This window comes from Protopterus annectens, chromosome 10.part0 (assembly GCF_019279795.1).
Source record: "Protopterus annectens isolate FY-2018-M chromosome 10.part0, PAN1.0, whole genome shotgun sequence".
Taxonomy (NCBI): Eukaryota; Metazoa; Chordata; order Ceratodontiformes; family Protopteridae; genus Protopterus; species Protopterus annectens.
This window is the reverse complement of record NC_056744.1, coordinates 1,283,622,904-1,283,647,532: the sequence shown is the minus strand read 5'-3', so window position 1 is coordinate 1,283,647,532 and position 24,629 is coordinate 1,283,622,904.

Here is a 24,629-nt window from a genome sequence, read left to right as displayed (position 1 = left end):
ATGTTCCTGGTTTGTGTGTGTGCTTCATTGTGACATTCTTTAGTGGGTGTGTGTGCATTTCTGATGGGTGTCATCATCCACGGTTCCAGTGTGTAGCCAGCATCCCCAAGTAAATGGAATCGTGGGATGTCCCCCTTAGCAAACATCTGGTACAGCTGTGATGCATGCCAAATATGGGAGTTGTGATAACTGCCAGGGCTGCCAGCACACACATTCATGATAATGCCCTGGGCATTGCACACAACCTGGCAAGTGATGGAGTGATACCCCTTGTGGTAGATGTAGATTCTACCCTCTTCACCGTGTAGTGTCTTGGCATGTGCATGAGTGCAATCTATGGCACCCAGTACCACAGAGTAGTGTACTACATGGTACAAGAGTTGCATACTGCTGGCCCTCTCCTCAGGGTGTGGGGAAGATAAATGCGCTCACTGGCATGTGGTAGCATGGCATCCAGAAACTGGTGGAGTACTCTGGAAGCAAATGGCTGTGAGATCCCCATCATGTCCCCAGTTGGTCTTTGGAAAGTACCCATAGTTAGTATCCTATGGGCTATGCATACTTTTGTTTACACTGGGATGAATTCCCCTCTGTAGGCTCTGGGTCAGAGTTGAGGGCAGCAGAGCTCACTGAGTTGTTGTAGTATGTCCCTGTCCACCCTGTAGCACTGAACAATCTCCAGCTCAAGTAGTTCCTGGTAAGTTACCTGGGCCTGAACACTCTTCTTCTTATCATTCTAGGCTTATGGTTAGCATCAAGGGCAGCTGCATTGACCTCAGCATCTAGCACTTACATATGTAGCAGACCTGCAGCAGCCCCTGGCATTCTCTAGATTAAAATTCCCAGGCTGCATTCCAAAGGTGCAGAGTACAGGGAATAATTAGATTGCAGGGTGTATGTAGGTTTACTCTGTGTGATTAGGTAGCTATGATGCATTCTACCTGCCAAGTACATCATTAAGGGGTTTAATGACACTAGTTTAATTAAAACAGGGCTCATCAGAAATTAATATATTATTGGCTTTCTCAGCCATTTTTTTGAGACAGCCTTCCTTACTGAGCACTATGGCACACCACACAAACCAAAGACACAAAGATAAACAAAGCTTAGCAGTCAGTAGACACCCCCCCCCCATAGAGGATCATGCTCTGCAGGGCTGAGCACTGTGCAAACATGCTCATACTTGCTGAAACATATGCCCCTAAGGTAAACAAAGCTTAGAAGTCACCAGACACCTCCCCCCTGCTGAGCAGAGTGGTGTGCCACACAATCAGGTGCCGCTGAGCTCCAATGAGCTTACAAGCACTCAGACATACCCCCCTTTGATGTCAGCTATCTCTTCTGCAGACACCAGCATGGTTCTGTGCCTTCACGAATGGGATCTGCAGACACAGATACCCATTTGTGCTATTCAGTAACCCCAGCACATTTGCATACAGATCTGTGCTCAGTACTTGGCAACTACACGGTTTCAGGCCCCGTCTCATTAGCAACCAGAACAGTCCTACATTGTACATACTCCACACAGGGTCCTCTAATGCAATACTGTTACATACTCACAAATTCTGTTTTTTACAATTTTTTTTCCATAACGGCATGTCTGCCACTGTGGCATGCAGCGCAAACATACCCAGGATATTAAAAAAAATATTTTACATTACTTTCCATACAGTTTTGGACACACAGTGGTTACTTTTGCACATATCTGTGTCCTCTGTTCTATTTGTGCCATGGTAACTACACTTTTACAGCCCTTGGTATCATTTTTACATCCTGTACATGGAAATTTTCTGTGTAAATTACAGACACCAACAAGGGGTCTATACAACTGCATCTCTGCTTGCTGGATCACTCTACCTGCCTCATTTGCATGCATTTCACCTGCTTATGAGGGGATTTGCATACCACAGACATTTCTGTGTTCGCACACTCATGCAGGCCCCTCAGGTCCGTTTACTGGATCACACATCTGCTTACTTCCATGTAAGCACTGTGCCACTATGCCTACATGGCAAATAAGTCCATATGGGCTTTATTAAATTCCCCTTAGTCTAATTATGGTAGCTGCCAAAAATACAAATTACTGGAAAACTGAAATCAAAGTCTAAACAAACTGTACTAGAAGTAGTGAATATAGTAAAAGAGAGAAAACAACTGGAAATTAAATCTTTAGAAAGGGGTAGAAGCAAATTATATAGTAGTAAAAATGTGAATTAGGAGAATTGTTTGAACAATACATTCAGAGGAGAAATAAGGTTTAAAAGAATGCAGGATTTGAATGAGCTATGCAATTTTTGACTGACAGTGACTGCATTAACTATAAGTGATGTATCATGCTTGCAACTAAAATTATGTCAATAAGGTTTGTTTTCATTTATATAACTGTACGATTGCCTATGTCACAAGTGTTAATTCAATAAAGATGCTTCTAAAAAATTAAAAAAATAAAGTCCCACCACTACTCTTATTCACAACTTCTTCTTCTTCTTCTTTTGGCTGCTCGTGTTAGGGGTCATCACAGCAGATCAACTGTTTCCATTTCTTCCTGTCCTCTGCATCCTGCTCTGTCACACCAACCACCTGCATGTCCTCTCTCACCACATCCATAAACCTTATCTTAGGCCTTCCTCTTTTCCTGTTACCTGGCAGCTTCATCCTTAGCATCTTTTTCCCAATATACTCTGCATCCCTCCTCAGCACATGTTCAAACCAACATAATCTTGCCTCTCTGGCTTTGTCTCCAAACCTTCCAACCTGGGCTGACCCTCTAATATACTTATTCCTAATCCTGTCCATCCTCATCACACCCAATGCAAATCTTAACATCTTCAACTCTGCCAAGTCAAGCTCTGACTCCTGCCTTTTTGTCAATGCCACTGTCTCCAACCTGTATAACATAGATGGTCTCACTACCCTCTTGTAGACCTTCCTTTTCACTCTTACTGGTACTCGTCTGTCACAAATCACTCCTGACACTCTCCTCCACCCACTCCATCCTGCTTGTACTCTCTTCTTCACCTCTCTTCCACACTCACCATTACTCTGAACTGTTGATCCCAAGTACTTAAACTCATTCACCTTTGCCACCTCTACTCCTTGCATTCTCACCATTCCTCTATCCTCCCTCTCATTCACACACATATATTCTGTCTTAGTCCTGCTGACCTTCATTCCTCTTCTCTCTAGAGCATATCTACACCTCTCCAGGGTCTCCTTCACCTGTTCCCTACTCTCACTACAGATCACAATCTCATCTGCAAACATCATAGCCCACGGGGACTCCTGTCTAATTTCATCTGTCAACCTGTCCATCACCACTGCAAATAAGAAAGGGCTCAGAGCTGATCCTTGATGTAATCCCACCTCCACCTTAAATGCATCCGTCACTCCCACCGCAGACCTCACCGCTGTCACACTACCCTTGTACATATCCTGTACCACTCTTGCATACTTCTCTGACACTCCCGACTTCCTCATACAATACCACAACTCTCTAGGCACCCTGTCATATGCTTTCTCTAAATCCACAAAGACACAATGCAACTCATTCTGACCTTCTCTGTACTTCTCCATCAACACTCTCAGAGCAAACATCGCATCTGTAGTGCTCTTTCCTGGCATGAAATCATACTGCTGATCACTAATCATCACCTCCCTTCCTAACCTAGCTTCCACTACTCTTTCCCATAACTTCATGCTGTGACTGATCAGTTTAATCCCTCTGTAGTTACTACAGCTCTGCACATCACCCTTATTCTTAAAAATCGGTACCAAAACACTTTTTCTCCATTCCTCAGGCATCCTCTCACTTTCCAAGATTTCATTAAACAATCTAGTTACAAACTCCACTACCATTTCAGCTAAACACCTCCATGCTTCCACAGGTATGTCATCTGGACCAACAACCTTTCTGTTCTTCATCCTCTTCATAGCTATCCTTACTTCCTCCTTGCTAATCCACTGCACATCATGATTCACTATCCGCACATCATCCAACCTTCTCTCCCTCTCATTCTCTTCATTCATCAACCCCTCAAAGTACTCTTTCCATCTGCTCAACACACTCTCCTCGCTTGTGAGTACGTTTCCCTCATTATCCTTTATCACCCTTACCTGCTGCACATCTTTACTAGCTCGGTCCCTGTGTCTAGCCAATCAGTACAGGTCCTTTTCTCCCTCCTTAGTGTCCAACCTTTTATACAACTCTTCATATGCCTTATCCTTAGCCTTCGCCACCTCTCTCTTTACCATGTACCTCATCTCCTTATACTCTTGTCTACTTTCTTCATCTCTTTGACAATCCCACTTCTTCACCAACCTCTTTCTCTGTATACTCTCCTGCACTTCTTCATTCCACCACCAGGTCTCCTTGTCCTCCTTCCTCTTTCCAGATGTCACACCAAGCACCCTTCTAGCCATCTCTCTTACTAGCTCTGCTGTAGTTACCCAGCTATTCGGTAACTCTTCACTGCCACCCAGTGCCTGTCTTAACTCTTCCCTGAACATCACCTCACAATTACCCTTTTTCAATTTCCACCATTTGATCCTTGGTGCTGCTCTCACACTCATCCTCCTCTTCTTGATCACCAATGTAATCCTACAAACCACCATCCTATGCTGCCTAACTACACTTTCCCCTGCCACCACTTTACAGTCTCCAATCTCCTTCAGATTGGCCCTTCTACATATGATATAATCCACCTGTGTGCATCTTCCTCCACTCTTGTATGTCACCCTACGCTCCTCCCTCTTGTTAAATTATGTATTCATCACAGCCATGTCCATCCTTTTCGCAAAATCCACTACCATCTGACCTTCTGCATTCCTTTGCTTAACACCATACCTACCCATCACTTCCTGATCCCATCTGTTCCCTTCACCAACATGCTCATTGAAATCTGCTCCAATCACCAGTCTCTCACCATTGGGTACAGTCATCACCACTTCATCCAACTCACTCCAACATTTTTCTTTCTTATCCATCGCACACCCAACTTGTGGAGCATATGCACTAACAACATTCATCATTACACCATCAATTTCCAGCTTCATAAACATCACTCTATCTGACACTCTTTGCACCTCCAAAACACTCTTAGCATACTGTTCCTTCAGGATAATGCCTATGCCATTTCTCCTCCCATCCACACCATGATAAAACAATTTCAAACTGCCTCCGATACACCTAGCTTTGCTCCCCTTCCATCTGGTCTCTTGCGCACACAATATACCAACCATCCTTCGGTTCATCATATCAGCTAGCTCCCTCCCTATACCAGTCATACTGTCAACATTCAAAGTTCCGACCCTCACTATCACAGTCATAGCCTTTACCTGCCTTCGGGCATGCCTTCTGCCTGTTCTCCTCCTTATTCACAACAACATCCAAAAATAGAATTCTGTTCTGATTACAGTCAGCATTACATTTATGCTCCATTTATTTTGGTTAAGATATTCTACAAATTCTATCACGTCAATGGTATTCAAATTCTATATCAACCAATAATCATCAAAAAATCTTCTTCACATATCCATTGAGGATAACTACATGTTATGCATTGCATCATATATTATTTGTTCCTCTATACACCTCATAAATAAATATGCATAATTGGGGCAAAATATGCACCTATAATTGTTCTCTTCAACTGCAGATAAGTAGTGTTATACTAGAACATATTTTTGGTTAACACCTGCTCTGTCTTTAGCACCAAAAATAGTTAAACCCTGGTAGATAAAGGAGAGCCCTGTTTAACCAAAATTCCTACAGGTTCTGCAGTGCCCCCCCATGGTAGGGAGGTATATAATAATTTTACATCCAAAGTACACAGCAACCATTGTGTTTCACAGTGAACATAATTAATAGTATGAAGGAATGCAGAAGTATCCTTCAACCTAGATTTAACAAAGGGCGGCAACGGTTTTAAATAAAATGTTAAAAAACAATAAAGATTCCATAAAAGTTCCTGGCATTACAGAACAACCAGTCTGGCTTTTACCATCTTTATCAACCTTAGTAAGAAAATAAATGTATTGATTGTCTGGTTCTTTAACTTTCAATTCCCTCGACATGCTCTTAGAAATAATGCCTTCATCATATGCTTGTTCTAAAAATAAATCAATTTCCTTCTTAAAACTTTCTGTAGAGTCATATGGTACTTTAAAACCTGGCATCATTCAATTGCCTATTTGCTTCATCCTGATAGTATCTGGAGTATAGGGCCACCACCCCACCCCCTTCAACTTGAGATATCACAATATTTTCATTTTTGTGGAGAGAATTCACAACTTTAAATTCATTAAACATAGTGTTCCTGTCTTTCACATACATATCAGCACTACATAATGTTTAAATACTGCCTTCTCAAATGTGTCAAAAAAGAAATAATAATAGAAATAATAATGAACCAAGTAACATTCTTCAAATGGACAGTAGCCATAGTAAAAATATTCCCACCTAATCCACACACAGATGTGTACTAGTCCTGCAAAACCAGATTAAGGTCAGTTAAAAATTATGAGTATAAAGTACTTTTATCCACAGATAGCCCCCACTCCACAGATATTTATAGCACTTTGTTAACTGCATACACCCCTTACTGTTATGAAGAAATAAATGTACTTTATTGGTAGCTGCGGATGAATGACATGAAACTGTATTAAAATCGCTACCATCACGCCATAAAACCAAGCCATGTATAAATCAGTTTAAATAGAAGAGCATTAACTAAATGATAACATATGCTAAGTCAATATGCATAATCTCTGCAGAAGTAAAAGTCATCTGAATATTTCCACATTAAAGAGCTATTATGCAGATGTTGTTGTGGCAAACAACTTTGCATTTCAGTGTTTCATTTGCAAATACAGAGCCTACTGTCCTTGAAGAATAGTTTGCCTATGTTGTATAAAAAAATGATGTGCTGATGATATTGCCAATAGAATTCCTATCTAGATCAGATATAATAGAAAATGGCTAGAAAAAAACATAGGTTCATAGCTAAAGGAGCCTAGCCCAAAGTCCCAATTTTCCCAAAGCACTGCCTAGTTAAGTGACTTGCTTGACGTCACAAAATAGGTGAGTAAAAGTAGAAGGAGTCAAACTCTGTACCATTGGCACAGGAAGCAGTTTATTAATAAGTCAGAGCTTTAGCCTTGTGTATGAGTTGTCAGACAGAGCAATATTTTTTTTAACTAAATGCAGAAATTATTTGCGATCTGATCTTGTATAAAAGAGTGTACCACAGTAAAATGCAATGACTGCATAATAGATTCTGCAGATCAGACAATTCTGATCATCACTCAAAAAATAATGCAGATTATATAACTGATAAATGTCAACTTCTTCACATTTGCTTAAGTCTTTAAAGAAGGTACTGCAAAAATATACCAAAAACTCAACATGCTTAAACTTTTCTACACAATCCAGAGCCTGTTAATGAATTAATTGACTTTTCAGTTCAATGAATAAAGCAAAACAAAGACAATATAGATGCTGCAGCACCTTTTGTTCGACAACACACAAGTCATACAAAACTCTCAACTATTACTACATATATTGTACTGTTTTTTGGAGGTATACATGCTTGCAGGACATCTACAGCTAATTTTTAACATTCTAAGCCTTCTATCTCATCAATAATAGCTATCCCTTCTGAAATCACTCAGTACAAGTTTAACCTGCCTGAACGGCTGATAATGCTGAATGTTTGCAGCATATTTATTTATTTATTATTTATTTATTTATTTCCAGTTTGATGACTGGGCTCAAGGACCCCATTTTCAGTAGAGGCCTAGGGAGAAAAGCTCCAATATGCCTCCAGAGTTAACAGAGTTAGAATAGAGTCATATAGGGCTGTATGCAAAGTAATGAACCAGACTCCCACCAGTTTTATCAATATCCCATTACTTGTCTATCTCCCACCAATTGCCATAAAGGCACTGTTTGAACATGGCAGAGTGCATGCTATATTCCTTTTTTTTTTTTACTTTTACAATTGTCATAGAGATTTGGATTTCATTTAAAGCTTTTATTTCAAATTTTATGGCAAGAACATTCACAGCCATTTTTTAACAAAATAAAACACTCTCACACTGAAAACAAATAGCATGAGAGACAGTAAACTTATTTTACTTTAAAACTCATATTTAGTAAAAATGCATCTGGAATTCATAATCAAATAGCATATAGTGAAGCACTAATTACTGGTGATGTGAAGGGTGCTGTACTTCAAAAGACAAATGGATAACATATTTGCTAAACACCTGGTGCTGCCCACTGGGCACAAGTTTCATTTTTATAAGCCTCATAATAACATCGGCATGCAGGAATGAGATCAGGGCCATAAAGAATTCTTAGTTCTCAAGCCAGCATATATGATGTTCCTGGCCATCCTGAAAAAGAGTTGTGTGATTGACATGCCAATTGGCTGTGATTTACCCATTTCCTCAATGTAGTATGATCTCAGAGCTGGTATATTTATTTTGCAGGGGGTGTGGGGGGCACAGCCATCTGGGCATATTGCAGGGAGCTAAAAACGTAAATATAGTTTCCTGTCACAGCATATTTAACATTCGCAGTGCTGGCCAACTAAAACAATTTGATGAATTTCAATTTGATGTTTAGGTCATTCGGTGAATAGGGACTTAGACAATTAGGGTTCAATGATTAGTTATTCGATAAAATAAAGTTTGACAAAGTGGTATAGACCCAGGCAATGATATTCCTAGATCTAAATACAATTCCTTTGTTTATAAGCTGTGCAATATAGAACAAATTTCTTACAACAATGGACACATTGGTCAAAAGTTAGGTCCCTGACCACATACGTTCCCAAATTCCAAACAATTGGCTCAACTCTTAGGGGCATATTTTCTATGGGGTATTTCCTTTGGGTAGGTGGCATTTAATTTCAGTCCATGATTCTGGCGCCAGTTAGTTTTGGACAAACCTTCCTGCAGGAGGGCAAAGTCATTTAGGGATTTAATGATTGTTCCTAGCTTGCAGACATCTGCAAACGTAATCAGTCACAGCCCTTTGGTATTGTCTTTTTGCTTCAGAAAAGTAGATGCCAAACACGGGAGGTCCCAGCATAGAATCCTGGGAGACACTACTGGTGACTGGTCTCTTTGTGGAGGTAATTCTCCCTATTTTTATTATCTGCATCCTATCTGTGAGCCAGGTTGCAATCCAGCAGGTGATTTAGGATTTTATTTCCAGTTTATTTAGCTTTTCTATTATGACAGAGTGAGTAATTGTGTGAAAAGCTTTGGCCATGCTGAGGTATGCAATGCATACTGTTTTGCCTTCATCCATTGCTTTCATGACCATTTCAAAAACATTCACCAGGTTGAATAAGTACAACCTGGCCTTGACAAATCCAAACTGATACAGTTCCAGTGTTTTGAGATTCACTATGCCCTGATTGATTAGTTCCATAATAATAAGTCTTTCCATGGCTTTACATATTAGGTTGATTAGACTTACGAGTCTGTAATTGCCTGGGCCTGTCTAGGTTCCTCACTTATACAGGGGAATGACTGTAGCTGGTCTTCATTTGCTTAGTACAAAACCTGTATAAAGGCTGAGATTGAACAATCAAAATTAATTAATTGCTCATATATATGTTTTTGTACACAATTTAATTATATATATAATATTTATAATTTTATATTAACATAAAGGTAGGAGTTCAAATGATATATAGTATTGTATTTTTAGGTTGGTTGTATGAATGAATTTAGTATGCTGAGTTAAATGGAGCAATAATATGGAGCAATATATATTATATATGTGTTTTGTACAACAATTTAATTATATGTATAATTTTATATATTTTATTAACATAAAGGTAGGAGTTCAAATGATATATAGTATTGTATTTTTAGGGTTAGGTTATGAATGAATTAGTATGCTGGAGTTAAATGGAGCAATATATGGGAGTATTAATTAATCAATTATACATGGGTGAGTATAAATTAAGTGGATTGAACAATGCCTTTAGGTGTGCGGCTATTTAAGATGTAGCTAGGGATATTGTAATTATGCAGCACTTTTAGCTTTTGATAGCACTTCTAGGATTTGGTCTTTTGTGATATTTGGAAATTAGCTAATTTCAGGAATATCTGTTTGCCATATTTATTTGTCCATCATAGTCAACATTTGTTGCTGTTTTATAACAGTTCTGACATTACCAATATTTTTATGATTTTTTTACATTGCATTTAATATTTTAGTTTTTTTCTTAAATGTACCAGTACTTGATATTGCTCCAAGTAGATCCTAACTTTTTGTTTTATTCAGATTAACTGTTCAGCCCATATTCTCATTAATTGATTATATCATCTTTAGAAAACATTTTTATTTGAAGATTGTGAAATGTCAGCATTGTTATAGTCATTTTTCATTGACCGATTGTTTCTGTCCATCTCCTCAGACCTATCTCTTTCAGCTTATTTTACCATTTGCTCATTCTCCTTTTCAGTTAATTGTATCTCCTTAGTTAAGTATATGCTGTTACACTGTGAATGCAGTTTTATGAATGAATAGTTTCATTCAAATTGCTCAGTCAGTGACAGTAGTACCTTATCCTTATTTATGAATGTCACATGGTCTCAACAGCTATCTGGTTGCTCAAATGCATACAGTAGGAAATACATATTTATTTAAGGTAAATATATAAACTGTTGGTTGGGTAACTTGTAGCTGATGCAGCCCTCCACCTTCTGGCCAGACACACTTGTATTCTTGTTCTACTAAAAGGTTAAAATTATTATTTGATATCGTTATATATCTGATATTATTTAATATCATATTTAATATTCTGTGTTCTGTTTGCCTTCAGTATCATTAGAGCATTTAATTTAATTTAACTGATTCATCAGTTAAGTAAATCTATTGACACATTTTCAGTTCCTGGGACAGTCTGGTAATAATGCCAGTGACATTCAGGTGCAAATATTTTCACACTAGCTTTAGAAGACTGCTTGTGCTGATAGAACTATTGTTTATTTGTATATTTTTTGATGTCATTATATGATATAGAAAAGATAACTAATTTATTTTTTATTTAGAATGCAATACTAATGGTTAGTTTTGCTTCATTTTTGCATCAGCTTTCTACTGCCAAGAACATGGTTACCTATCATTGTTTTTGACGGTTTTACATATTTTCTTAGGGTTAAAGTGTATAAAGAATGGTTGAAAAATTTACTATGCCTACTTGTTAGTTGTAATGTAACAATTTAATGACTGATACATGAGTCTAATAGAATAATGCCAAATGCAAACATTCTTCATTCATATTACCTGTCACAAATTTTTAACATATAACTTTTTGAAATTATCTTTGGTTTGGATATAGGCACTACTGGTGGCTTTGTATTTGACATAATGGCCCTGTTAGCTATAGTATGGTAGAGTTTGAATTTTAATTCATGAAATTAATTATAAATGTCAGTATGAGGTTTAATATATGATATAAATCAGATACCTGCTTTCTTGCACATCTGTTTGGAAATTATAGCCACCTTCTTTGTGTGTGTGTGTGTGTGTGTGTGTAACTCAAAATACTGTGCCCTTTCTCCACTGTTGTGCGATCTTGGAGCTGGTACATATAATTAGCAGGGGGTGTAGGGGGCACAGCCCACTCAAATGAGGGGTGCAGGAAGGCTTGCCCCCTACATTAAAAATGTTTTCAGTATTTTGGTTTTTCAGTCCTCTGAAGTAGACTCATATATATATATATATATATATATATATATATATATATATATATATATATATATATATAGTCTACTTCATTTAATTGAAAACTCATTTCACTGAAACTCATTTCATTGAAAACTTATTTCACTGAAACGCAGCTGCCTAAGCACAATTCACTGAAAGCTCACTTCAATGAAAACTCATTTGACTGAAACTCATTTTGCTGAAAGGTATATGCCCTGTTCCCCACTATAATGTGATCCTAGAGTTAGTATATATAGTAAGGGGGGATGGGGGGGCATAGGCCCCCACCTATTTTAAAAACTGCAAGCCATAGACATGGATACTTACAAGTCGAATGACTAACTCTTTCCAAAAGACAATATATACCCACACTATATGGGGGATACTCCCCCCACACCCCCAATGTGGTGCCTGCTCCCCCTTACTATATATACTAACTCCAGGATGGCATTACAGTGGGGAACAGGGCATATACCTTTCAGCGAAGTGAGCTTTCAGTGAATTGTGCTAGGCAGCTGAGTTTCAGTGAAATGAGTTTTCAACGAAATGAGTTTCAGTGAAATGAGTTTTCAATGAAATGAAGTAGACCCATATATATATAGATATATATATATATATATATATATATATATATATATACACACACACACACACACACACACACACACACATATATATATATATATATATATATATATATATATATATATATATTTACTTTTAATACTTGAAATACTGAAATATTGAATTTCAGTATCTCAAGACCACAGGAATGAAACTCTAAAAGCATGAAAAATCAAAAAGCCGAAATGCAAAACAGCAAAAATAAACACAAAAACACCCAACCCTCCACTGACATAAACAGACATAATAAAAAAATGCATAACACTGTTTTGTGTTTATGTAGGGGGCAAGCCCCCTGCCCCCCCAAAGGGATGCTGTGCCTCCACACCCCCGCTACTTATATATACCAACTCTGAGGTTGCACTAACACAAAAACGGCAACAAACCTACCTCTACGAGCCCTACAATCCAATCACAGGATAATATTAATAAATCAATAAAATAAATTGCTATTAATAAAATTAATAAGCAGATAAAAAAAAACAATAGTAATAAAGTTCCAGGGCATGAGGGCATTATTTAAAAAATATATAAACTTTTACCTCAACATATGTTGCTACTGTTTAGGAAAGTTTATATTCAAATTCAGAATAAATATGAAATCTCCCAATCCTGGAACAGCACTAAAACTTAATCAAAATAAAGACCCTGTGCGATGAACAACATGTTGATTATAAATTGTTTATGTCTATTTTAACATATAGGTTAGACATTTTTGCCAATAATTTGCTACATAATGATCAGGCAGGCTTTATTGTACACATGAAGACACATGATAATATGATGGCATTAATATATGTTATAGATTACGCTAACATTAATAAAAGTAAATTGTTATTAGCTTAGATTTGGAAAGGGCATTTGACACTATAAATTGGAGATATCATTTTAAATACCTAGATTTCTATGGTTTTCTTAATGGATTTATTATTATTTTTTTTTTGTTAATGAATATTTATAGGAGTTCTAATGCATATATTAAAATAGGTGCTTTTCTTTCACTTGGAAAAGATATCAGTAAGGGTACTAAACCATGATGTCCTCCTTCCCCATTTTTATTTAATCTCAGCACTGAGCCTTTCACTGCATATATAAGAAATAGTATAAATACTGAGAGTTCTAAAGTCAGCAATACTTGTTCTTCCAAAATACATTCATCTGCTGTTTGTATTGTATTAACAATTGGTGATTTAAATAATTCATTAGAAGAAATGTTATACTCTATTATTTTTGAAGATATTTCAAAAATGAAATTTAATAAAAGCAACAAGATTTTCTAGAAAATCAAAATAAAATTAGTTTGAATGCAAACATTAATTCTGAATTAATTAAAGATGAAATTAAATATTTAGGAATATATAGTTTTGATAATTTAAACCGAATTATAAATTAAAATCATAATACAATTAAAGATGTAGAAATTTTGATTAATAATTTGAACTATTTTTTTTCTCATTTCAAGGTAGACCTCTTCTCATCCCTCAGTTAGCACCTCTTCATCATCTTACTTGCACACAAAAACTCAACCTACCAGGAAAATGAGGAAGCTACACACAGTAATGCAGTAAGGGCATTGCTGATATCTCAGAAAAAATGGACAGTGACAAAGTGGGGGGGGGGGGGCAAAAGACATGAAGATACCTAGGTGCAGAATGATCAGGAATGACAGAAAAAGGACAGATATTGGTGAAGTAGGACTTTATATAGAGTAGGGCATCAGATGTGAGGGCAAAGAAGAGGGGGAATGACAAATGAATGGGATAAGAAACAGCCATTGTCAGAACCTAGATTAAGTAGCCTGAGAGTTAATGTTGAGGAAGGGATGAGAGCTTGTGGTTGAAACTGAAACATGAAAGTAGGAGATGAGAGACTGCAGGAAAAGATATAGATGTGGGCTAAGAGGATAATATTTTTAAGGCATATAAATCTGCCAGAACAGACCAGGAAATTCTAAACTCCAGGGCAGGGATTTGAGTGAGGCTTTGCAGACTATAACCTACTGGTGGAGGATAATACTAGAAAGGGGACAATTCTGCATGTGGTCTTAAATGTCCAGGTTAAAGTAATATTAGCCCAGTGCAATCATACTGATGTGTGGTTTAGAGTAGAGGAAGGGAAAAATGTAAAGTCAGAAGTTACAGTGTGGGACTTTAGCAGACTAGATTATGGTGTACTGGAAAAGAGGATCAGCAATGAATTAGACAACTCAAATTAGATTAAACTAAAGGAGTAAACAAGGTATAAGAGCAGATTAGAGAGGAAATATTCTGAATTATGGACATGTAGTTTAAGAAGAGGTGAAAGAAATAGAAGGATGATATGACAACACAGGAAAGTAAGGCTAGAAATTGGGGAAAGAGATAAGGCATATAACAGGTGGAAGGATGGAGCAGGGAAGTGAAAAAGATGCAGTAAGGCTAGCAGTAAGGTAACAAAGTTGTGATGTGATGTTGAAAAATCAAGAAATGAAAAATAAAGCCAAGAAATACAGCCTGAATGAAAGGCGAGAAAGGCAGCTTAGCAGCAAATAAAATCCAAATTTTAATGTTCCTCCAGTTCTAAAATAACAATAAAAGATAAACACTTTCATCCTGGTACCCCCAGGACTTTATCAGATGATTTCTAATCAACACAAGATTTATTTTTAAATTTCCCACTTTTGATCACAAGAATCAATTATACATCTTCACCCAACACTTAAAGAAATATAAGCCCAAGACGCTTGCAATAAGCTTCACGCCTCTCCTGAAATACTGTCATAATTAATCATAAGCTTTACATCAAAATAAAATATATATCTATATCTTTATATATATATATATATATATATATATATATATATATATATATATATATAAATAAGTATGAATCATTAGGTTACAAATGTAATATATTATACACTTGTGATGCCTAGCTGAACCAAGCAATAAAAGCAGAAACCCTTTTAAAGTAAAACATGTCATATAAAAATAGAAATAAGTTAATACCAGAATATATATAAAAAATGGTGGTATGATGCTCAAAACAAACAGCAACCAAATAAGCATATAGTATCGTAACTGCCAAGCAACCGGACCACCACAACCTTAAAAACAAAAACTTTTATTAGTACAAAAATTAAGCACTTTCATCCAATGGAATGTGGACTTCATCAGAATCTGATTCAACTACAAATAAGACATTTATATAAAAAACAAAAGTCAATTGCATACTCATTATCCAATTAAATAGTTAAAAGAGTAATCAAAAGGTATATTTGTTTTAAAGGGACCACACCTAATTAGATTAAATCAATAGTGTACAAAGCTTAAAATACAAAGTCCGTAATATTGATCAAACCTATTAAAACTGCCACACTTAAAAAATGCTTGTTTTAACAAAATTCCAAAACCAACATGCTTATCTTAAAAATAAACTATATTGTCCGAGGTTGTACTTCAAAGGAGAAAACAGAAAACGCCGCTGTCAAGTGGCAGTAGATAACAAAAATGCTCTAGTATAGTGTTGGCTGCTGCCACTGCTTGTTCTTGATGCTCCTATTAACCTGGTCTAGGCACAGACAGCAAGCCTATATGTTTTCCACCTCTTGTATGCTTTATCTTTTGTCAGTGAAAATCAGTTTAGCAGTTCTTTTTTTATCTACTGCAGTGTAATAGATTTGCTGTCACTTCACTGACAGACTCCCTAAACACCAATGGAAAGAATTACCAGAATGAATGGTGCAGAGGAAATCCATAAAGGCACTCAGAAAGACATGGAACATGTGAAGCAACAGTAAGTGGGAAGGTAGGGAAGGAGGGGAGGAAGAATATTAAATGGGCCTTAATAGCAGTCTACACAGGATTATTGTCTTTTCTTAGTGTCAAGCAAATATAATGTAATAGAACTATAGCCCCATCTGGATAAATGTAGCGGCAGAAAAATTTTTGAAGAAAATCATGAGGAATGGGATGTTTCCATTCCAACAGCCAAAAGAATGGGAGGGTGAGAGACAAAAGCCCAAATAGGGGAAGCATTTAAATATTACTCCCCCAAACCTAGAAAGTTGATAGAATAACCTATTTTCAGTGTTATGTACTTCCGAAGGAAAAGTCTGAAATTGTATGTTATTGTTTAGTGACGTCAGTCTGCAAGGATTTGCCAGAAAACAACATTCTAAGAACAGGCTGAACTAGGCAAAATAATGTGGACAAAGCAGTAATTAATAGGGGGGGGGCAAATACTCAAAATATAGGAACACTTAAATATTACTCTTACAAACTTAGGTTACTAGAATAACAGGTTTTGCATTAGCATGATATTTCTGAAGGGTATGAAGTCTGAAACTCAGTTGTCTGTCATTTACTGACTTCAACCCTCAATGATTTACTGGTGATAAGCCCAAAGACCAGAATTTATGAGAAACAGACCAACACTTAAGGCAAAATCTGGACATTCTGTCCAAATCTGTACCGTTGAGATATGATTACATATGTAACCAGTGAGCAATAAACCACTCTTTCTCTAAATATTTCAAAGTAAATCTCATCCATGCTTTCCAACTACCCCCCAACTGACACCAACTCAAATGTCATACATCCTGCAGCCTATGAAGTGTATGAATACGACTTAATTACTTGTATTTGGTTTCTGGGGTAGCACACTAATCTCCATAGATTTTTTTTTGAGACAGCCGAGTAGCATAAAATTAAAATGCAGGGCCAAGCGATAAGCTTGATAATGTAGATATTCAACATCACATTTTTTCTCCAGTTAAGCTTTTTTTTTTTTTTTTTGATAGAAAATTATTTGCTATACCATTACATGCTTGGCTGAATCCCTTGCTTTTTCTAGCCGAATATATCTTAGTGACCTTAATTTCATAACAAGGTAATATCTGTAGGTAAGTAGCAGCATTTCCCTTTGAGCTGCCATGCTCCTAACATTGAAAAGAGCCTCTCTTCACATCTGACATCCAGGTAATGTATGCAAATTACATTGTCAATCTTTCTGCTGAAAGATCTGGACAGTTGAGAGCTAAACTGTCATCGCCATCCCTCACAGCCATTAAGGCCACACCATGCATGTGCGACTGACAGGAATTATTCCGAGTCAGATCACAACCTGTGAAATGGGCGCAGTCTCTCAACCTTCCCCCAACCAATCACAACAATGGCAACTCCACTCCTACTGAAACACCATACTGAGCAAGCAAGCAAATACAACTCAACCAAACAGAAAGCGAGGCCAGGCCAGGGACTCCACCGGGACAACCAAAACACTCCCCCCACAAACTCAAAAACTACCAGCCACAGCAGCATAAATGCCAAAACTCCTGCACGGCTGAACATGCACCAACCACAACCTCATAAGAACAGACCAAGACATGAGACTCACCCATTCCAAATTCCAAGTCTTCACCTGTCCCCATGGCAGCACCCAAGATTCTAACAATCCCACTCTGGCAACGGCAAACTCAAACTGCCATTTTTACCATGCCAAAATCTGACCCTGTGCCATGCCTCTCAACCTCTGAGATCAAGAAATCTGTACCAGAGTGGTACCAAAGCAATACATGCTCAGTTGAAGAAAGTTATAGGCTGCACAAACAACACAGTAGTAAATGTACAATAAAGCAAAATTACCTACACAGAAATGTTATCAGAAAATGAATGAGCAAACGATACTTACTATTCACAGAAACTGCTCTTATTAAAATTCTAACCCTCCAAATTACTGAATGTCTAAGAGGGATTCAAAGTCCTTAATTATTTCATATGACTAGATGATGGCTTTTTCCAACTGAGCTGTTATATGACCCTAATAATACCCACTAAAGAAAGAACTACAAGTGACTCCACATGTGCATAAAAAACAGATATTACTCGCAGGCCCCGACATCAACTCCGAGCAGCTGCATCACCTCTCAACAATGTGATCTCGACAGCAAAAGTCAGTGTTAGATCTTAAACATCCTACATCCATGTATGGCTCGGACCTTAGAAGGAGCCAGAAAGGGCCAGTAATCTAAAAGGCAAGAGTGGAGGACGGCCCACAAAAAAGTGCCCTGCCCAACACAAAAGTGGGATCCCAACAAACAGATTGCCTACTCCCCATCTCTTTCAGCTGCATCAGTGGAACCACCACACTGACCAGCATTACAAACTTCACTCCGTGTGAACCCTCCAAATCACCTTCAGCACAACAGCATGTCAGACTCCCCAAACATGATCAAACAGGAAGCATAATGTAATGCACCTACTCCCCATCCAAAACCATCTTTAAGGGATGACCACCTGGCAACAAATCCAGCCGCTGGCTTAAAACCACATCACCAGGCCCCACTGCCATCGTGTAAAAACACCACATGGTGAGGCACACTAACTGAGCAACTAAAACATCTGCAGTTAACTCCTGCACCACTTCTGTGACTGAACTACTCCCTCATAAAAAAAAGTTATTGCAACACAATCAAATTCACAGACAGTGTTCCTGTACCCTGTCTCACTAGCAGCTTTTAGGTGATCCCCACCATTTCACTCCTTAAAGTCACCAATGAGATTCCAAACATGCACTACAAACTGCTGGAGCATCGAAACCCGCATTACCATGAATCTCTTACATGACACCACTGCAAGGCCAAATTGGCCTCATTTTTTTTTTTTTTAATTTAATGCAATGTGCCGGAAACCACCACGCCATGCAAACAGACTAAAAGAATGAGGCAACATGCAGAACAAAGTAAAATTCTGGACTTTCAGTGAAAACATGTACATTTGAGAGTTATGCTCTGGCCCAAGCTCCATCAACTACTATTAAACCAAGGCCTACCTGCCACCAGTGTACTTACAGGTCATCTCAGACGTAAGCCTGCTATCTAGCATGTGCATGCCAAAAATGTGATTCCTATACCAGTTACACTAGCCTAAGACCCTTTAAGCAACTCCATACCCTTACCTCATTTCCTCCCAATCATCCCTCATTTCCATTTAATCCTATCCTACCCCATCCTCTTAATTCCTGCTACTATATTTATCTAGCCCCACTTGAAGATGTCCCAGTACAAATTGGTCTGTTACCAAGCCTCATTTCTTCTTGTTTATACATGACAAAGTGGAGAATACAGCAGTACTGTCAGTTACCACGCATAACTACATATCATATTCAATAACTGCAGTCCATGCAAATAGCCCCCTAATGCATCCACTGTTCTTACGAATTTTATCTCATCTCAGCAAGTTACCAAAATTAATATCACATTTACTCTCCCTTCCTACAATGCTGCTTTGTGTCCCCCTCACATCCTTTGTTAGCATTTCTGTTTTTAGCTATGTGCATGAGTCACGATTTGTGAACAGGATTAATTACATTTGACTGCATTATCTGCGTACATTTTCTCCTTTTACCCTCTCCTTCACTTGAATAGTCTGCACAATACCATTGTATTCTGTGTGCATTCTAACATTTTAATGTTCCCTGCATCTTAATTCTTGTAATCAACTCGCCCTTACTTCAAATAAGCTACCTGCACATGCTCACATAATAGGTTTGCTTACAGGCAAGCCATTTTGTTTACATGTGTGCTTGAAACTCCTACACCTTTTCAAGGCTGTCAGTACTTCTTCTGGCCATGAAAAGGTGCTTATAAATGTGTAAGAGCAATGACCAGCATGCATATTTAATGAGAGATGTTCATCACCCTGCAAGCTTAAATAGTATAGCCTACATATTTGTTAATGAATCCCAGGGTCTGTTTTATAATAAGGTGATGTGTTGTTATCAATACATTGATGATTTATTTATATTTGTAAATGTAATATGCCAAGACATTTATGAGCTTTAGTGATAATAATTTTGATATTGATTTTACATATGTAGTTAATAAGGAAGACATTGGTTCTTTTGATTTAACAGTAATCAAGGACCCTCAATCCTCACCACTGGAAACAATGGGGAATGTACACACTGGGAGGACGACAACAGCCCACAGAGATCACAGTCAGTCTGGGGCTGGTTTCTCCCTCTTTCTTCAGATCCCCAATAAGACTCCCCACTGGCACAGCTCTAGAGTTGAGATGTCAGCTGAATAGCCAAGCTAAGACCTCCAGCACTCTCTCTGTGCAACCAGTGCTTCATGTCCCTGCCTAAGTAGCTAACTCACACACACACACACACACACACACACACTTTGAGATATTATTTATACATAAACACACACACACACACACACACACACACACACACACACACACACACACACACACACACACACACACACACACACACGCACACACGCACACACACACACACACACACACACACACACACACACACACACACACACACCTGGGAAAGGCTGGCACAGGTTTACTAGTTATGTCACTTTCTGCCCAGACTATAAGGTAGTTCTAACTGCCACCTGCCAGCTCCTTATCAGCTCCTTTAAGACCCTAAGCAAAAGGTGTCAAATCCTAGTGTGTAATGTTGCTATTAATCCAAATGGTAGTTTGACCAAGAGGCAAGGCTATTAGGAGTGGCTCACAGTGTCACCAAATAGATATGCAAGTACTCTAAGACCTTAAATATGTCTCACAGATATCAGCCACAATGGCAGGTTTAAATATATTTAGTAATAAATAATAAAAGAACAAGACAATACTCAGTAAGTAAGTTACATCAGAGTTAAAATCACAGGAAATATTTAAAACAACATTGCAGGACAGTCTCAAATAAATAAAAAAAATATCTAAGCTGTGCTTTACCAGATTCCTATCTAAAACTAAATGAGTTACTATGCCCTAAAAACTTACTTACAGAACAATAAGCAGGCAGAAGTGGTGAGTGGATGTTTGCAGGTCAAAGACAAAATACAAAATGCACTCTCTCTCTCTCTCAGAGAGTTCTTAAATTAATATCTCAAATATTGCTGCTGGGATACTTGCGGGTTGACATCACTTTTTGTCACCTGATTTCAGTTCCCAGGTTAAACCCCCACTGCAGCTGGTAGTATTTAACATCTCTCTGTGAAAATACATAGCCTTCAGATGTTTGCAACTACCAGAAGACATAAAACAATAAAACACTTACAAAACAACACAGAGCATCCCCTAGTATAGCCATTCTATCTCCTGTTGACTGAAACTGAAAGATAACTTCTCTTGTTTATGGTCTGTCAATAAAGTACTTCAATCTTAACTCTTCTTAAGTTTTGCAAGCTAACTTCCAGTTAAAATACATACATCTAAACAATTACAATAGTGTATAAAACTATCTCTTCAGCACACATCTATGCAATATGACATACAGTTCTGATATAGTGGTAACACAAGCAATTGCATCCTGCTGATATTCACAAATGACATATAACTATTTATAAAATTCCAGATAGCTGGGCTGGCAATATCTCCTTCAGTCACACTTCTATATAAATCATATTAATATTCTCAAATGACATATAATTATTTACAAACTTCCAGATAGCTGGTCTGACAATGTGACACAAGTTATATAAAAAAGAAAACTTCTGCAAATACTTGTTTTAAATGGGTATAGCTGTGAGTCTGCACTTGTTTTGTTTCACTTCCATTTCAGGAGTTTATGAGCCCATAAATGGACAGGTTTTATAAAAGAAGCTAAATGTGCAATGCAATTATTTTAATCTAAGGTTACAATAAGGAAACAGTGATTCTGATATATTATCAGGTATGTTTATTGCAAAAGAAAACATTGTTGGATGAAATATAATCTAAGATTCTGGCTGAAATGCAAGCCTGAATAGGAGAAATTTTTATTTTGTAAATGAGTTTAATATTTTTTCTTATGATCCTATTAATCTACTAAACAAAAGTTAGATAATTTTGTTGGATGGTAGTTTCCTTTATAATAGACCCAATTTGTTTATTTCTAAAAAAAGAGACAGATGAATTAAAGATATGATAGTGTATATAGTTATTTAAAAAAAAAGGGAAATCCGTGGTATCCTACAGTCTCAGAAAAACCCAGTATGCAACATATACTGGGTCCAAAATAAACCAAGAAGAAACTTTGCAGTGTGGAGGGTGTGATGTTCACTTCCTAAATTATGTTATGCATTTAGTTCACTTAATAAAAATCAAATTGTAAAATATAACTATAAAATACATGCTATAAAATAATCAAATAGAAAATAGTAGGTAGCCCACAGATGAGTTAAAAATGTATTTATTTATGTATGCATGTACTTATTTATTTATTACTCTTTGCTTACTGGGAAGTTTAAACTAATACCCATTATTAGTGGAGGCCCGGGGAGAAAAGCTCCATTTGTTTAAATTGCATCATACTTACTTCCAATTAAATACAGAGTAGTTACATTTCTATTTACATTTATACACATACAGTAATTACATTTATACATTCTAAGATTTTACAGAGGTATAACTTACTAAAAAGGAAGCCCACATGCAGCTTAATGGATTGTACAGACAGCAGTTATGTATAAAAATTATGTTGTCCTTTCAGTGAGAAGTTCAGAGTATTCTGTTTAAGCAGAGTATTTGTAGAGTATTGTACGGTGAGCACAAAGTCTTAACATGGTGATGAGAATGTACAACACCAGGACTGGTTAAGATGTTGATTAAGCAGCAGTTTAGAACTATTGAGTTTGTCAGAGTTTTATTTGTGTGGGGATATTATTCCAGAGATTAGCAATGTACTGGTAGTAGAATGACTCTTCTGAAACATTATTTGACTTACTTGTAAGTAGTAAGAATTTGTTACTAGAACAGACATCCCTTGCTGAACAGTAGGGCAGTAAAAAGTGTTGTATTGTAGTGCATTTTTCTGGATGATGAATGAGTTTGTGTGCTGTGGTTAGTTGTGAATATGTTAGGTAATTGTGCAGTTCAAGCCACTTTAATTGCTTTAAGCTATGACAATGGTGGGTCCTATGAGGGATTTTAGTGACAAATTCAGCTATTTTATTGTGGCAGGAGGCAAGTTTCTTTCTTTGAGTATTGTTTATGTTAGGACAGGAGTGTCGTATATGAGAGATGGCAGTAAGAAGGTGGTGGCTAGAGTTTTTCTTGCAGTATCTGTAAAGAATTTACCCATGCCTGACATTGTTTAATCACTAAGGCTTTACCCTTGTGATCAAACAACACCAACCATGGGTAAATCCTATTAGACATACACTAAGTCGTGGATTTTTGTTAAAACATGTAAGTCAAGTAAAGCATATAATGGTAAAATTAAGGGAAATATAAAGACAGAATTCAAACTTATAAAAATAATACAAAATAAAAAAAATTCACACAGCTGTTGCTGACCATATACAGTACAGAAGGCACATAAAAGCAATATTAATGTTATTAATACTTGCATTTTAAAGCTGTCAGTTTAAAAGCTACCCCCTTCACTTTCCCCACCCTTACATTTTTCTTTCTCCACTTCTTGTCCACCCCCCTACTCTTCCACCTCACTACTTTAACTTCTTTCCTTCCTCTCACTTTCCTCCCTCTCCCCTCCATCCTCTTCAGTGTATCCTCTCTCATCTTTCTATTGCCCCCTACATTTCTACTACACCCTCCCTTTCTCCTCCTCACCCTCTGTATACCCCATCTTAGGGTCTATATCCCCTCTAGCAAAATTCTACATTCTTGCTTTACCTTGCTGAACTTTCTACAGGATTTGCTTCCTTATCTCATATACCCAACCTTCTACCTAAGCCCAATTATGCTATATATATATATATATATATATATATATATATATATATATATATATATATATGCCTCCTTCTTTAATTAGCCTGGCATACACCTTTATATCTCCTTTTTTATTTGACAACTCAGTGGGAAATAGGTAAATATGTTATTGCTACAAGACTATGAGTATAAACCTCATCCCATATTAACTTATCCTCTCTATAAATCAACTACTAGTGTTGCTAATGTTTATTAATTTAATCCTTTATGTAAATGTATACCAGTCGTCTGCCATGTACATCATTGTTAATTATATACTAAACATAAATACAATACTTTGTATATTTTCAATGTTTACTGTTGTGGAACTTTTCTGCCTGGGCCTCTGCTGAAAATCAGTTCCTGACCCAGTTGGACTTCCCAGTTAACAAATGTCAAATAAATAAATAAGTAAATAAATGTTATATTAAAAAGGAAGGCTGAATTGCATTTGTCCAGTTTTTGAGTACCATTACTCTAAAATCATACGGAGGAACAATTCTAGGCAAGCCATCACAAGGACCATGAGAGTCCTAGCTATATATCCCTTTAAGCAGACACACTTAAAAGTT